This window comes from Glycine max, chromosome 13, assembly GCF_000004515.6.
Source record: "Glycine max cultivar Williams 82 chromosome 13, Glycine_max_v4.0, whole genome shotgun sequence".
Lineage (NCBI taxonomy): Eukaryota > Viridiplantae > Streptophyta > Magnoliopsida > Fabales > Fabaceae > Glycine > Glycine max.
Window position 1 is genome coordinate 8,547,202 of NC_038249.2, and position 17,740 is coordinate 8,564,941.

The following is a 17,740-nucleotide window of genomic DNA, read 5'->3' on the forward strand; positions in this document are numbered from 1 at the left end:
TGTCTTGCATGTTTGATAATACCTTTTAGAGGCTTAAAAAGAAAAGGAAACGAACTGTGTTTTCTGCATTTTTCTGGAGAACGCGATGAACTCGCTTAGCACATAGCGAGCATGATCTGCTAAGCGAGTTCATCAAAATTCATTGAACATTCGTGTTTCCAGACGAACTCACTAAACGCCCTTAATGCACTAAGCGAGTTCATCTTGTGAGGATGAACACTCATCCTCCTGTTCAGATACTTGTGGCTAACTGAGGGTAAATCGCTAAGCCAAGATCACTTAGAAAATTTTGTGTTGGAAGCCTCATGCTAAGCCGAGTCTACCTAGGCTAAGCGCATTTCATAATAGAAACTATTGGGCTAAGCGAGCTTGGCAGCAGCTAAGCTGATATGCTATGTCTCTGAGGGTGCACTGAGTGAGTTGTATCTCGCTAAGCGCCTAGTGTTAATTTCAGCCATTATTTTTGTTATTAAACCTGAGAAATTTTGGTCTAAGGAATTTTTAGCTCTTTGTAGTTACAGATGGAATCGAGAAAAAGAGCTAGAACAGAGGACATCCCTTCATCATCCACTCCAGCTCCTCCATCAGTAACCGTAGGACAGGATGTCCAAAGTTCACAAACTTTAGTCCCTATGCTGCAAAGCTTATTCCGAGGACAGTTTATTATCATGCGCAACCTGCAAGAGTTTGCTCATAACAGGCCAATCATAACTATGGAGCATTTTCTTGAGCAAGTAGCCTGGCCTGAAGCTTAACTTCCATTGGTGAGACTCAATGAGGCTACCCCGACTAAGCCCAGTCCTACGCAAGTTGATCCAGAGCCAGCTGACCCACAATCTCTAGTGGTGAATCCACTGTCTTCTCCTGAGCGTGAAGTAGTTCCCCCATCTCCACCTCTGATTATCATCTCTGATGCATCATCAGATGAAGCGGCTGCCCCTCTTGATTCACCAGCAGGAGAAACAACTGACCTTCCTACTTCCCCAGTTGGAGGAATTTCTGATCTTTCCGATTTGTCATCTGGAGAAGCTGTTGCTCTCACTGATTCCCCATTTTAGACACTGTTGACATTGTTGATTCATGATGACACTTTTCGCTTTTTGGTTTATTATTATTTTAATTATGGTTTTAATATAGCATTTCTTTTATATTTATATACAGTGCTAGTTTTGTTTATGGGTAGTTAGCTTGCTCGTCCTAAAGCATTTTGAACACTTTAACTTGGTTTTCAATGATATGGCAGTGAAGCACTTTTATTGACTTATGAAAATGGTTGTATGCTTTTATTTTGAATTGAGTGCATGATTATGATGGAGTTTGTGTTCCTTTTCATGAGTTTGAACAAGTGTGTATGTTAGACAAAGAAAGAACAAGAATGTGAACTTGCAATTAGAATTGTTAGTCAGTAGACAGATGGATTGAGAAAGAAAAGCTTGAACCAAAACCGGTGAGAGTGTGACCTTAAATTGTGAGTGAACGACTAGCTGTGAGTAATAATCTTTGCATGAATCTCTGAATTTTAGAATGAAATGTATAAATAAGGACATGATGAAGGCCATGATTGTACATACACAAGCCTTTTGACCAAAAAGCTTACCTTGAATGATAATTATATCCTTTGCACCCTTTTTGAGCTGAATGATATTGTCAAAAATTTGAACCCTAAACTTAAATAAGTATCTCCTGATACCTTGCTTATATTCTAGGAGAGCATATGGTTCAAGGAAAATTTACCCCAAATTTGGGGGAGTGGAACTAATTGGAATGCAAAGAAAGAGATAAAACATCAGCACACACAACACATAAGTTGGGTGTTTAAAAAAAAAAGAAGAAAAGTGTGCTGATGTAACAAGGTCAAAAGCAAATGAAAGTGAAAAGCTAGTGAGCAAGCCAATTGTATTAAAAAGACCATTGGGATAAGTCTAAGATTTGTGCTCTCTTAGAATCTAAACATTTGAATCCTAGAAAAACCAATGAATTTTTGTAGCCAAGCCTCACTACAAACCTGAGAAAGTCCTTCTGATTCTGTTTATACATTTCTGACTTTATGGCATGAGATGAAATTCAAAGATTGGACCTCTTGCTAGTTGTTATTAATGAATAGCTTAAACATTTGTGCTTGAGTGAAATAGTAGCCATGAGACTGTGGTTTAAGCTACTTTCCTTAATATTTGTTTATGATTAGCTCCATCTAATTGTTCAGGTTACATTTTATTCTTCTCTTTGGATAACTGCATACCTTGTGAAAGATAAGTGATGAGGGCATTTTACTCCATTCTCTTATCATGCAATCAGTAACTTTTGTTGCATACACCTTTGTACATAGTCACTGCATGTCATTGTCACTTGAGGACAAGTGAGTTGTTTTCTTTTTGCTTGAGGACAAGCAAAACTGTAAATTTAGGGGAGTTGTTAGTTGGTGAAAACGACAAACTTTTGTGTATAAAACTTGTGTAAATCATATCAAACTCTTCCAATTTATGGTTATTTTGTAGTGTTATAAGTCTTTTCTGTTAAGTATAGGTAATAAATACTTAGTACTTTCATTTTGTGTGTTTAACAATTATTTTCTCTCAATTTCAGGTTAATTAGGCAAGCTTTGAAAAGTGTTGTTTTTCACCTTCTCGCTAAGCCAATCTGCTGGCTTAGCGAGCGTCTGCTAAGCGCAACACTCATGGGTTAAGCACAAGGAAGACTCTAGAAGAAGATGAGTTGTACAGGTTCGCTAAGCACACTGCTTCATCCCACTAAGCGCATCGCTTCAGTTCATTAGCTAAGCGAGAAAGGCACGCGCTTAGCCGAAATTCACTAATATGCGCTAAGCGATCCATAAGTGCGTTAAGCGCACGAGCACGAACAAGGCCACCTATTTAAACCTGAAATAAGATTTTAGAGAGAGAGTTTGGACTGGGATTCAGAGCTTTGCATGTAGAGGGTTTCTAGAGAGAGAACAGTCCATGTTCTAGAGAGTTTTGAGAGAATTGGCTGTGTGATAATCTGCAGAGACCATAGCTTGAAGCAGGAGCCAGTTTTAGAGCTTGAGATGAGTTTATGAGTGATTGTGAGATCCTAGAGATGAAGGAGACATCCTCACCACTTGTATTTTTGCAATCTTTCATCTTGTTCTTCTCTTTCTTGTAAAGAAGGCTTCCTGGTATGGAAAGCTAAATCCTCTGTTGGATCTTCCCTGTAGGTACCTGATGTAAATATATTTCTATCTATTTAATGATGTTTTGTGTGTTCTCTGTGCTATCTGTTTTTCACTCCAGTATGCCTTTACCTTGATCATGTACATGCATGCTTTGTTAGGGTCATTCAACACTGGATACTAGTCTGACTCTAAAGTCCTTGGTAGTACAGGGCTAAGTTGTCGTACTATCACGAGGAATCGGGGTGCGATAATTTAGTTGTGTATGCGTGTCTTAATGCGGTCCTGGTTGAGTTTAATCTTACGAGAGGAATTTGCGGATGATGCTTGATCAGGATTAGGATAAACTATCATGAGGAATCAAGGTTTAGTATCTCAGGAGACACCATAAGAACACATGAGCATTGTTAGATAGAGAATATCTTTTTAGCATCAAACACCTATTAGGAAGGCCAGCGCGTTCTCTACTTGTTTTTACACATCATTTCTCTCGTGTGATTTTCATTCTTTTTGCACAGATAGTTTATACACCTGTTAATATTCACACACATCTTTACACACCAGACACCTATTTGCTAAAATAGCTTACCAAATAACACAAGTTCCCCAAGAGTTCGATACTCGGTTCTTACCGTTTTATACTGCTTACGCGATCCGGTGCACTTGCCAAAATCTGAACACTCAATGAACATGCACAACTCATATTTCTTCCAGATTATTCCTCGCGCTTAGCCGAGGAATGTTGCACTCAGCAGATAGCTCACTAAGCCAGCAGATTGGCTTAGCGAGAGGGTGAAAATCAGCACTTCACAAACTTGCCTAATTAACCTGAATTTGAGAGAAAATGATTATTAAACACACAAAGTGGAAGCACTAAGTATTTATCACCTATCTTTAACAAAAATTAATTACAAAATAACCATAAATTGGAGGAGTTTGATACAATTTACACTAGTTTTATACACAAAAGTTAGTCGTATTCATCGACTAACAACTCCTCCAAATTTATAGTTTTGCTTGTCTTCAAGCAAATAAAGAACAACTCACTGGTCCCTAAGTGACAATAACATGCAATGACTATGTACAAAGATGTGTGTAACAAAAGTTACTGATTGCATGATAAGAGAATGAGGCAAAGTGCCCTCATCACTTGTCTTTCACAAAGTATGCAGTTATCCAAAGAGAAGAATAAAATGTAACCTATACAATTAGATGAAGTTAGGCATAAGACAGATATCAAGGAAAGTAGGTTAGACCACAGTTTCACGGCTATTGTTTCACTCACACACAAGTGTTTAATCTATTCATCTATAACAACTAGCAAAAGGTCTAATCTTTGAACTTCATCTCATGTCATCAAGTCAGAAATGCATGAATAGAATCAGAAGGACTTTCACAGGCTTGTAGTGAGGCTTGGCTACAAAAAATCATTGGTTTTTCTAGGATTGAAAGGCTTAGATTCTAAGAGAGCACAAATCCTAGACTTATCCAAGTAATCTTTTCAATACAATTAGCTTACTCACTAGCCTTTCACTTTAATTCGCTTTTGACCTTATTACAGCAACACACATTTTCTTTGATTGTTCTTTTTTTTAACATACAACTTATTTGTTGTGTATGTTGATACTTTACCTTTTACTTTACATCCCAATCAACTCCACTCCCCAAAATTTGGGGTAAATTTGTCTTGAATCATATGCTTTCCTAGAATCTAAGCAAGGTATCTGGAGATAATCATTTAAGTCTAGGGTTCAATTTTTGACAATATCGTTCATCTCACAAGGGATGCAAAGGATACAATTATAATTTAAGGTAAGCTTTTTGGTCAAATGGCTTATATATGCACAATCATGGCCTTCATCATGTCCTCATTCATACATTTCATTCTAAAATTCAGAGATTGATGCAAAGATTATTACTCACAGCTAGTCCATTCACTCACAGTTTAAGATCACACTCTCACCGGTTTTGGTTCAAGCTTTTCTTTCTCAATCAATCTGTCTATTGACTAACAATTCTAATTGTAAGTTCATATTCTTGTTCTTTCTTTGTCTAACATACACATTTGCTTAAACTCATGAAAAGAAACACAAACTCCATCATAATCATGCATTCAAACCAAAATCAATCATACACCAATTTTCACAAAAAGAGTTTCACTGCATAATCATCCAAGTCAAGTCAAACTGTTCTAAATGCTTCAAAATAAGCAAACCAACTAACCATAAACAAAAACTAGCAGTGTGTATAAACATCAACTAAAATCACTAAAAACACTGTACTAGAACTATAATCATAATAATAATAATCCAAAAAGAAAAAGCATCATGAGGAATTTAGAATTCCTGTGACTGGTCCTGAGTATCCAATGTCTGAACATCCTCCTCATCTATCAGATGAAGTACTAGAGTAGCTGGAGGAGAAGTGTCCAGAGTCAGGACTGGTGTAGTCAGGTCCTCGTGTATCTCTAGGATAGAAGTGAAGGGGTTTGCTGCATGCTGAGGCGAGGATAGATCCACCGTTGGTGCAGGAGTCTTTGAAGTGGCCTTAAGAGATCTCTCAGGAGTGGCTGCAGCTACCTGTCTCACTTGTGTCTCACCAGCCTCCTCTCCTACAATGAATGGCTCTGGAACAGTGGCCTCAGATGACTCATCCTCCACATCCTGTGGTACCTGGGCTATGGGACCTTCATCTTCCCTATGAAGAGAAGGTTGGGCCTCATGCCAGGCTACCATCTCCCAAAACTGCTCAACTAAAGGAATGGATCCTGGAGGCGCCACCACCTGTAAACTCTGCAATAAAATGATTTGTCCCTGATTAATGCAGATGTGGAAGAAAGCTTAGCTGGCCTCGCTCTCACCCTCCTAGCCCCTCGGATAGAAACTGTTTGATCCTCAGGATTCCAACACTTCTTCCTGATGTAGGCCAAGTTAATCACCGAGCTCAAGCGCTCAAAAGTAAGGCTGTCAGAGACAACCTCTCTAACTCTACATAGGGTGGTGATCAGAGCAGGAAAACCAATTCTAGAAGTGTTAGATTGGGCTATAGAAGTCATCTAGCCAGAAATAAGAGCTCCTATGTTCATGTCCATGCGAGAGACTAGACCAAAGATTAGCCTAGCTCTATCCACTATCATATCAGAGGTATGTGATGTGGGGGCCAGGTTGGAGTATGTGAGAACACTCCACACCTAGGCTAAAGTAGTCAAATCTTTCCTAAGAATCCTCCCAGGATGGCCCTCAATGTTCAAGATGAACCCTCGGCCTGGTATGCATAAGGCAGCCTCAATCTCTCTGTACTCTATGGGCAACCTGCAGTATCTAGAGTGTGTGGGCAAAGTCTCACCCTCTGCCAACACCATAGGTATCTCTAAAAATATGTTGAGACTGTCAGCATCAATCTTCACTAAATGGCCTCTGACTCTGGCTTTCTTTGGTGAAGGGCCCTCATAGCTGTATAAGTTTGCATAGAACTCTTTCACCAAAGCCAAGTCTATGCTCCCATCAACCAAATTGGTGAGGCGTTTATGAAAATTATGCCTCTCCAATTCAGTCTTAAAATCATCTAGCTCAATGTGGTAGAGCTCCACCTTTCTCTCAGGCAAATAAAGGAACCGATTCCAAGCATCTAGCTCAGTGTGGTACATTATTTGTGTACTGTGACATCCTGGAAATTTCTACCCGGGATTTTGTAAACGATGCATTTTCAATGATTATATATAAGTATTATTCAGTGTGTATATATATATATATATATATATATATATACTTCTGGTAGAAGTAGGTATATTGGGGGAAAGATACGCGGGTTAGGCTGATTAACGAAGAGAAATCCATAACTGGATAGTTATAGATTAATTCTCAATTAATTAGTCTAAAAATTATCATTTTGCGTGCAACTTAAAATTTAACAAAACCAACCTCTGAACCATGCTCGGGGTTTCATTCTTGGAATGGAAAACTCAAAACACTTGGCTACTCCTATGAGTACCAGCTGTTATCTTGACAAAGATGAATCCGGTCAACCTGTTGATGCAAAGCAATAAAGAGGTATGATTGGATCTCTACTCTACTTATCAGCAAGTAGGCCAGATATTATGTTTAGTGTATGTATGTGTGCAAGATTTCAATAAAATCCAAGGTACTCACATCTAATGGTAGTAAAAAGAATCATAAGATATCTATTAGGAACAGTTAACTTAGGATTATGGAACCCTAAGAATTCTTTATGCAATATAGTAGGATACTCAGATTCAGATTTTGCTGGATCAAAAACAGAAAGGAAAAACACTAGTGGAACATGTCAATTCATAGGGTCTGCTCTTGTTTCTTGGAATAGCAAGAAGCAAAATAGTGTAGCATTGTCAACAGCAGAAGCAGAATACATTTCTGCCGGTAGTTGTTATGCACAGATTCTGTGGATGAAACAACAACTATCTGATTATGGAATTGTATTAGATCGCATTCCCATAAAATGTGATAACACAAGTGCCATAAACATATCAAAAAATCCACTCCTTCACTCTAGAACCAAGCATATAGAAATTAGGCATCATTTTATTAGAGATCGTGTCCTAAAAGGTGATGTTGTCTTAGAATTTGTAGATACAAAAAATCAACTTGCAAACATCTTCACAAAACCACTAAACAAAGATTCTTTCTACACTATTAGAAGAGAATTAGGACTATTAGATGCTAGTGACTTATCTAAATGATCTATATTATTATGACATTTGGATAATTTAGTATTTCTTTATTTGCATGGTCTGATTGAACCATTATGAATTATGTTATATGACTATGTGGTTTTTATATATTTGATCTGTTCATGTTTCATGCTTCATGATTGGTTTATATTCTTCAATATATGACTTGTGAATGATTAATAGTATATGATTGTCTTATACTTGTTACGCACTTTGGCTTTTTGTTGATGCCAAAGGGGGAGAGAAATAGGAGTTAAATCAAGAACTCACATAAGTAATCAACTTAATTTAAAGTAAAGCATAAAATAAAAAACAGAGGGGGAGAATTTAAGTGAGTGATCGACTAGGAAAAAGTGTGTGTGTTTCTTGATTTCAGAGTTGTCATCATCAAAAAGGGGGAGATTGTAGAAGCAAACTTCATTGCTTCATGATGATGAATCAATATTGATTCATGATGATGAATCAAGATTTATTCAAGGTGTTTTGATGATAACAAAGATGATGACAAAAAGCCCAAGAGAATGATTTCAAGATTGAGTCAAAAACAATTCAAGAATCAAGAGAAAGATTCAAGAGAAAGTTTCATCAAGAAGATTCAAGATTCAAGAATAATCAAGATCAAGATTCAAGACTCAAAGATTCAAGAATCAAGAGAAGACTTAATCAAGATAAGTATTAAAAAGTTTTTTAAAACATTGAGTAGCACAAGAAGTTTTCACAAAATCATTACCAAAGAGTTTTACTCTCTGGTAATCGATTACCAGATTGTAGTAATCGATTACCAGTGCTTTAAAACGTTAAGATTTTCAAAATTCAAAATGAAGAGTCATATCTGTTGATATGTAATCGATTACACATTTATGGTAATCGATTACCAGTGACTGTTTTCGAAAAATTCATTTCCAAAAGTCACATTTCTTCAAGTGACTTGTTTCTGAAGATTCTTTCAAAAGTCATAACTTTTTAAGTAATTAGTTTTAAAGGAATTGCCAAGAGTTACAAGTTTTGACTTGAGTCATCAAGAAACTATAAATATGTGACCTTGGCATGAAACATTAATTCATATCAATCATCTCTTTTAATCATTCTATCTTCCAACATCTTCTTTCATTTCTTTCAGAACTTTCTGGTTTCATCTTCTCTTCATCTTTCTAAAAGTTTTTGTTCAAAACTTTCTCTTCCAAGAAAAGTTCTTTGTTCAAAAACTTGTGCTATTCATCTTTTTCATTCCCTTCTCCCTTTGCCAAAAAGAATTCGCCAAGGACTAACCGCTTGAATGCTTTTTGTGTCTCTCTTCTGCCTTTTCCAAAAGAAGGAAGGACTAACCGTCTGAATTCTTTTGTGTCTCACTTCTCCCTTGTCAAAGAATTCAAAACGATACAGTCTGAGAATTCTTTTGATTCTTCCCTTTCCCATAAACAAAAGATTTCAAAGGACTAACCGCATGAGAATTCTATTGTTTCCCCCCTTCACAAAGTTTCAAAGGACTAACCGCCTGAGAACTTTGTCTTAACACATTGGAGGGTACATCCTTTGTAGTACAAGTAGAGGGTACATCTACTTGGGTTGTTGTGACTGAGAACAAGAGAGGGTACATCTCTTGTGGATCAGTTCTAGTGGAGGGTACAACCACTAGGTTGTTCAAAGAGAACAAGGGAGGGTACATCCCTTGTGGATATTTGCTTGTAAAAGGATTTTTACAAGGTTGAAAAGAAATCTCAAGGACCGCAGGTCGCTTGGGGAATGGATGTAGGCATGGGTTATTGCCGAACCAGTATAAATCTCCTGTGTTTGTCTTCTTCTTCCCTACTCTTTTAATTTCCGCTGTGCACTTTAATTATTGCCTTTACTTTTGGTAATATTAAGAAGGATAGATTTTTAACTAGTAAAGGTTCGTTAATAATTAATTCAACCCCCCCTTCTTAATTATTCCGAGGCCACTTGATCCATCATTCAACAGCACACAAGTTATTCAAATTTAAAAACTGAAAAATAAAACTGAAAAAGGCTCTGGTGGCTTAGCGAGACATGGTCTACTTAACTGGCCTTCAAAAAAAACACACTACCACTTAGTGACACATGGGGCCGCTTAGCGGAATTTGTAGAAATTCAACTTCTGCATAATCGGCTTAGCTGGCAAGTGCCCGCTAAGCCTAGCAACTGCCGCAAGCATTTGCGCTAAGCTCCTCAAAGTCTGCGCTTAGCGGCACCATACAGCTTAAAAAAACACTAAGTATGGGAGCTTAGCGAGCGGGGCTCGCATAGCTCAATGGTTGCCGCAATGAAATGCGCTTAGCTTAGGTAAGCTCGGCTTAGCGTGCGGCTTTCAACAAAAAAATTTGTCTAAGTTACTTGGGCTTAGCGAGTCAGCCTCGCTTAGCCACAGGTATTTCAGCAAGAGGATGAGTGTTCATCCTCAAAAGATGAACTCGCTTAGTCTGGTAGGCACGCTTAGAGAGTTCTTCTGAGAATGCGTATATTCAAGGAATACTGATGAACTAGCTTAGCGCTGAATGCTCGCTTAGCGAGTTCATCGCATTTTCTAGAAAAACGCAGAAAACGCAGTTCATTTTCTTCCATATTTCAAGCCTCTCAAAGGCATATCAAACATGCAAACCATTCCAAATAATCTATACAGTACAAACATATATAAAATCCTAATCTTTAACTACTTCTAAAAAACATTATTCCTAAAAATCTAAAGCTAAATCTATGGTTTTCTACCCTAAAGTTCAACAAAGTAAAAGAGAAAAGGAAGTAAGGAACTGACATGTATCATTGATGCTTTGTGATTGGAAGTAGACAATGCAAAAAGAATGTACAGATGCAAGGTGCACAAATTTTTGGAGAGAAAGAATGCAGGGAAAGAGTTTGCAAAATCTGGCAATTGTGAGTGTAACTGTCGTTACACTCACTTAAGCAGTTTTAAACCTTCTTGCTTAGCAGACCGCTACGCTAAGCGAGCCAGAGAGACATTTGGTTTCTCAAATAGGCTCGCTTAGCAGATCTACGCGCTTAGCCGACGTTTGAAATTCAAAATCAAATATTTTTTTTAGCACAAAGGGCTTGGCTTAACGCGCGGATAGAGCCGCTTAGCGAGTTCTGCAGATCAACAAACCCGCAACTCTTGCTAAGCCAGGCTATGAGCCGGCTTAGCCAAAATGATGCATCTTGAGTATAGAGGAGCATGTGCTTAGCAGAAAGGGGATCACTTAGCGCTTCCATTGCCGCAAGGATTTGAGCTTAGCGGCAACGATTCACGCTTAGCCAAAGAATGTAATGAGCTTAGCGAGTAGGCTATCGCTTAGCCTAATTCAGATCGAATTGAAATGGGGTTAGCTCACCCTTGGCTAGCTTAGTGAACTAAATCAGCCTGAGATGCAAGGGTTAAGCATTAAGAGCTAGATATTCTCGGCTTAGCGCATGACCAAAGATGCGTTTAGCAAGAGGCTTGCGCTTAGCGAAAGGACTATTTTTCAGAAAAATTTTCTAAGTTGTATTTCAGTCCCTTCCTTAAGAAAATGAAACCCTTATATCTATCATTCAAAAGCAAGCTAATATACCCCAATTTAATGAATACAACGCAAGTTCCACATGATGTAATGCATAAAAGAAACATAGATAACATAAATTAAAACTAGGTTGCCTCCCAGGAAGCGCTTCTTTAACGTCATTAGCTTGATGCTTTTACTGCAATGGGCGAAATCACGTTTTGGTTCTTACTTCGAGAACCTCCTTACTCACTTCCATTACCTGTAAGCAAATATTTTGTTCTGGAGCAGGCTTGTCTTCAAGAAATAAATCAAAATCAATTTTCTGATCTTCAAAGCCCAGCTCCAGCTTCTTTCTCCCCATATCCACTATGCAGTTTGCAGTTAGCATGAATTGCCTTCCCAATATTACAGGAATGTCATTATCTTCACAAATATCCATTACCACAAAGTTTGCTGGGAAGATAAAATGTTTCACTCTGACCAGCACATCTTCAATTACTTCATATGGTCTGGTAATGGAGCGGTAAACAAGTTGTAAAGTCATCTTAGTGGGCATGATCTCCAACTCTCCCAACCTTCTGCACATGGAGAGTGGCATTAAGTTAATATTGGCTCCTAGATCAATAAGAGCTTTTCCCACAGTGACTTCTCCAATAGAACAAGGGATGGTTACACTCCTAGGGTCTCTTTATGCTTGGGTGGAAGGATCTTTTGAATCATAGCACTACAATTTCCTTCCACAACGATGTTTTCTTGGTGAATGTACTTGTGCTTCCTTGTTAACATATCCTTTAAAAATTTGGAGTAGAGTGGCATCTATTGTAAAGCTTCTCCGAAGGGCATTGTTATTTCCAGTTTCTTGAAAATATCTAAAACTCTCTCCAAATGGCGGTCCTTCTCCTTCTTGGAAGGTACCACTGGATATGGTACTTTCGCACCTTCATTCAAAACTTTTTCTCTCTTCTTCTCTCTAGCTTGTTCGTTTCTACTCCTTTCTTCATTCATATTTTTTTTCATATTTTTCAATTTTTTCATTTTCTTTTTCTTTTTCTGCTTCTTTTTCTTTTTCTTGGTCATTAAATTCTTTTTTCTTGACCATTATTTGTTTCTCTTTTTCCTGATTGCTTTCACCTCTCACATCATCTTTCTTATCATCAGTACCTTTCTTTTCAGCAACTTTCTTCTTGGGCATGACACTATCCTCATCCTCAGCCTCCATAAACCTCTTACTCCTTGTCATCACAACTTTGCAATCCTCCTTGGGATTCTTTTCTGTATTCGCCACAAAACTGTTGGATGACTTGTCAGCTATCTGCTTGGCCAGTTGTCCCACCTGGACCTCAAGGTTCTTTAGTGCTGACTCAGTGCTTTTATGATTTGACATTGCTACCTGCATAAACTGAGTCAAAGTCTCCTCCATCCTAGTTGTCCTTTGAAAGATGTTAGGCCTTTTTTGGATTGGCCTATTCGAAGGTCCACCCTGATCTTTATTGAACTGATTGACAGGGTGTGACCTCCACTGTCCTTGTTGAGTATATCCTTGTCTCTGTTGATTTCCCATATAATGAACTTCTTGAGTGTTTTCTTCAATGTGAATACATTGGCCTGTTTCATGAGCCTCACCACAAATGGTACAACTTGTAACCTGCAAAACAGAAGAATGTGTGGGTTGACCAATAGATAGCTTAGTTGGCAGCTTACTGAGTGTTTCTGTTAAAATCTCAAGTTGCTTAGAAAGAAACTTATTTTGTACCAATAAAGCATCATGTGATGATAGTTCTAACAAGTTTTTCTTTGTGGGTTGATGAACCCTGTCGCGCAGAATGGCATGATCACTAGCTGACATATTCTTAATTAGCTTAGTTGCCTCTTCAGGGGTCTTCAACTTTATTTTTCCCCATGCTGAAGCATCTAGCAATTCCTTGGTTTGTGGTCCCAGCCCATCTATAAACATATTCAATTGAATTGGCTCCGAGAACCATGGGTGGGAGTCTTTCTTAATAAACCTCTAAACCTCTCCAACGCTTCACTCAAGGACTTGTCAGGGAACTGATGAAATGAAGAGATTGCAGCTTTCCTTTCCGCAGTCTTTGACTCTGGGAAATATTTCTTCAGTAACTTTTCAACAACTTCTTCCTAGGTTTTCACACTATTACCCTTAAATGAGTGGAGCCACCTTTTGGCTTCTTCTGCCAAGGAAAATGAAAATAGACTGAGTCTAATTGCTTTATCTAACACACCTGCAATCTTTACAGTGTTACAAATTTCAATGAATGTTGCCAAATGTGCATAGGGGTCTATCGCAACCTACCCTTCGGCGGGGGGGCGACGCGTGACTCGCGGGATGCGTGTTCCACGAAAGGAATACGCACGGAGTCGCCACCAACGTTTATTTGAGGAAAACGTCGGAAAAACCGGAAAAGACACGATCTACGAACTTTTAAGTGAAAGGTTCGGGAGTTGTATTTACGCACGGGGAAGGTATTAGCACCCCACGCGTCCGTCACAAGGGACGACAGCCTTTAATCGAATGTGCAAACATGACTTTGATTTTTATGTTCCCTTTTATGTCCTTATATCCTTTATACCCTTTTTATATTTTTCTCTTTTTGTGGTCGACAAGGGTGTTTCCCTTTGCTCCTACGAATTCCTCAATTTGCGATGAGGAAATTAGACCTACGTAGTTCTTTCTTATCAAGTGATTCTCTTTTTGCTTAAGAGGTGATCATTTTAAGGCGTTGGACCTTAAAAATGACCCATTTTACTTAGTAAGAAATTGAAATGACAAATTTCAAAAACCTATTTTTGCGGACGAGCTTGACTAGGCGAGTTGATTTTAGCCTTAGTTTCACCTTAGTTATTAGTCAATTCAATTAAGAATGAGAAATCCCAAAGAGGAAATGTCCGATTGATTTTCCGCTTTATTTTACTAAAAAGATGTTTTTTTGATTATTATATTATTTATTTTCTTCTCTTTTTGATTTCCAACGTGGTTACGGCACGACCGAACGGTCGGAATTCATTTTAACCGAAGTTAATGGATAATACAATTCAAACGATCGATGGAAATTTATTTTATTTTTAGTTTAAGTGAGAAATGACTTAAATAAAATGGCTTAAGCACGTCAAGAGGGGGTATAAAAAGTAAATGAAATGAGAATAAAAATGCACGAAACACAATGTGGACCACCACGGGTACATAGAATGAATCGAAAAGCTTGGTTCGAGGTACTTACCCGTTGAAGATCGAAGAACGATGAAGAACGTCAAAGAACGGTCGAACCCTTTGCGAAATTCTTCACGGAAAACGTTACGGAAACGTTTCGGAAGCGCCTCGGCTTAGATTTTCTTCACGGAAACAATTTTTCCAAGCAAATTCAAAAGAGAGAGAAGTGCCTAAGGGGCTGAACCCTTTTCTTCTTCACTTCCTCCCCTATTTATAGCAAAATAAGGGAGATGGTTGCCGCCCAGCTCGCCCAGGCGAGCTCAGCTCGCCCAGGCAAGCCAGGTTGCTTCCTCCAGAAGCAACAGCCTTCTGGAGGAACCTTCTAGAAGGCCCAAGTGGGCCAGACTGCTATTTACACCCCTATTTTTACTAAGTACACCCCCCTGCCCTTTTTTTGGTGATTCTTTTTTCGTAAAGTTACGGAAACTTACGAATTTCGTAACGATACTTGTTTTCTTTCCGTAATGTTACGGAACCTTGTGGATTACATAATCATCCCCTTTTTGACTTACGGAATGTTACGGAACCCCACTATTTATGCAACGATGCTTCCATTTGATTTTCGGGGTGTCACGGAACCTTACGGATTGTGCATCAATATTTTCTTTTGTTTTCCGGTATGTCCCGGAATTTCACAAATTGCCTAATGATGGGTGCCAAGCACCTTACAAGGACCAAACAAAGGTCGCCTGTCATCAAGCAAAAGTCCCCGGACGAAATTAGGGTATGATAGTTGCCCCTCTTTACTTGTCTTTTATTGCAGATAAAAGGAAAGTAAAGATAAGACACTAATTTCGTTCCTCTCGATTGACGAGAGTCGCGGGTGACCGTAAAATCTCCACATGCAAATGACTTGTTGTTCCCGAGGGAACAAAAGGTGCAGAAGACGATGTCAGTCTCTGCATGCTATCAAGCGTTCTGTCTTACAGATAGCAAAAGAATGTTTATACGGATAACCACTCGGGTATTTCCGCCCGTCAGCGTGACTCAAAAGTCAGTATGACAGATCTTGTGAGTGCGGAAGATAATGTAAATCTCCGCGTGTCATCGGGCCCGCCGCCTCTGGATGACAAAAGGGTGCAGAATGACCAAATTTTGTCTCTGCGCGCCATCGGACACGACTGTGTCTGAATGGCAAAGGGGTGTGGAATGACCAAATTTTGTCTCCGCATGTCATCGGGCCCGCCGCCTCTGGATGACAAAGGGTGCAGAATGACCAAATTTTGTCTCTGCGCGCCATCGGACACGACTGTGTCTGAATGGCAAAGGGGTGCGGAATGACCAAATTTTGTCTCCGCATGTCATCGGGCCCGCCGCCTCTGGATGACAAAGGGTGCAGAATGACCAAATTTTGTCTCTGCGCGCCATCGGACACGACTGTGTCTGAATGGCAAAGGGGTGCGGAATGACCAAATTTTGTCTCCGCATGTCATCGGGCTCGCCGCCTCTGGATGACAAAGGGTGCAGAATGACCAAATTTTGTCTCTGCGCGCCATCGGACACGACTATGTCTGAATGGAAAAGGGGTGCGGAATGACCAAATTTTGTCTCTGCATGTCACATGACCTCAGGGTCAGTATGACAGATCTTGTGGGGCGGCCGACAAAAGCAAGGCTCTTGCTCCTACGTATCCTCCAATGAGGAACTCAGACCTACGTAGTTCTGGATAACTTGTGAGACTTGAAAAAGTCTCGGTGTTTTCTCCACTAAAATGCAAACATGCTTTAGTAAAGAGACAAATATTCCAACTGATTAGAGCAGCATATGCTTTTTTGAGTGACAAACAATGCGTTTACCAGGGAAGGAGAGTATGCTGATGGAATCCCCCATAACCATAAATGAGATTTTGGATGTTAGCATTTCGTTTCTAAATGACCATTTAGAGGAAACACTGGGTTCGACAAAAATAGAAGAAAATAACTCAAAGTGTATCAATCTCGCACAGGTAAGCGTTTCATCCTAATTCCGAACCATAGATATGTCAAGATTTGATTTTGCAAATTATTTCCCATCAAATAAAAAATTACATGCGTGATCATGGATCAATAGGACTTCCCTTGGAAACGGGTTCTTTTGGTGGGTTTTTCGGCTTTTGTGTGTTTTTGGCTTTTGATTTTTTGTTGGCTTTTCCTTTTCTGTTTTTGTTTAGTGCGGGGCGAAAAAGTCGCTAGCGCACAAGATTTTGGTTGGCAATTAAAGGGAGAAGACCATTTTAGGTCAAGGTTTCCTTTCCTTCTTTTTGTTCATTTGGTGACAATTCTGTATTGTTCAGATATTGTCCGGTCTAAAGACCTCTCTGCACATTTCTTCTGGTTTCTTTGACCAGGAGCTTTCTTCTTTTTTTTTTCTTTCTCCCACTCTTTGATTGGGAATTTCCTTGCTTCCTTTTTTCCTTTGATTGGAAATTTTCCTTCTCTTTTTCTTTGATTGGAAATTTCCCTTCTCTTCTTTTTTGCTTCTGAGGGTAAGGATTGACATTCTCACCCTGGGTCAAGGTTTATGGTGAGTCAGGATTTTGGCTCAAGACTTGTAGAATGGCTAGGCATGATACATGTCAGGGTTTGGTTTGGTTCAAGGATAAAAGGGATGCCCCACATTATTTCCATGACACAAATGCAAAAATGATGATTTGGAAATTTTATGCAAAACTGGTCATGCATGCACCTATGCGGACACTCAAGTGTCAAATTTTTATGGTCGTGTGATGCTAGGGCTCAGGATTCATTTCCTCCATTTTAGTCAACCCAATGTTTCCAAAATATGTTCTTTTATCAATTTGTGCATTCATCCGAGTCCATTTTGGGTACTCAGGAAAATTTCACAGCATTCACCCTTCAGGTGTACACACATTTTTTCAAAAACTAGCTATGATCAGCGAATTTTTCTTCAAAGAAAAGTTGGAAGTCATCTCTTTTCAAAAGCATGTTGGCTTTTCAGCTAGACAACTTATTTTTCTTTTTTCTCTTTTTTTTTCTTTTTTTTATTTGTTTATTTCTTTTTCTTGTTTGTTTTTATTTTTTTTCCTTTTTTTTTCTCATGAGGTATTTTGCTACCTAAACATGTGTATATTTTTGTGAGGTATTTTTGCTATATACATGCATATCCAAGGTATCTTGCTACCTAAACATACATATATATTTTGTGAGGTATCTTTTTGCTACATACCT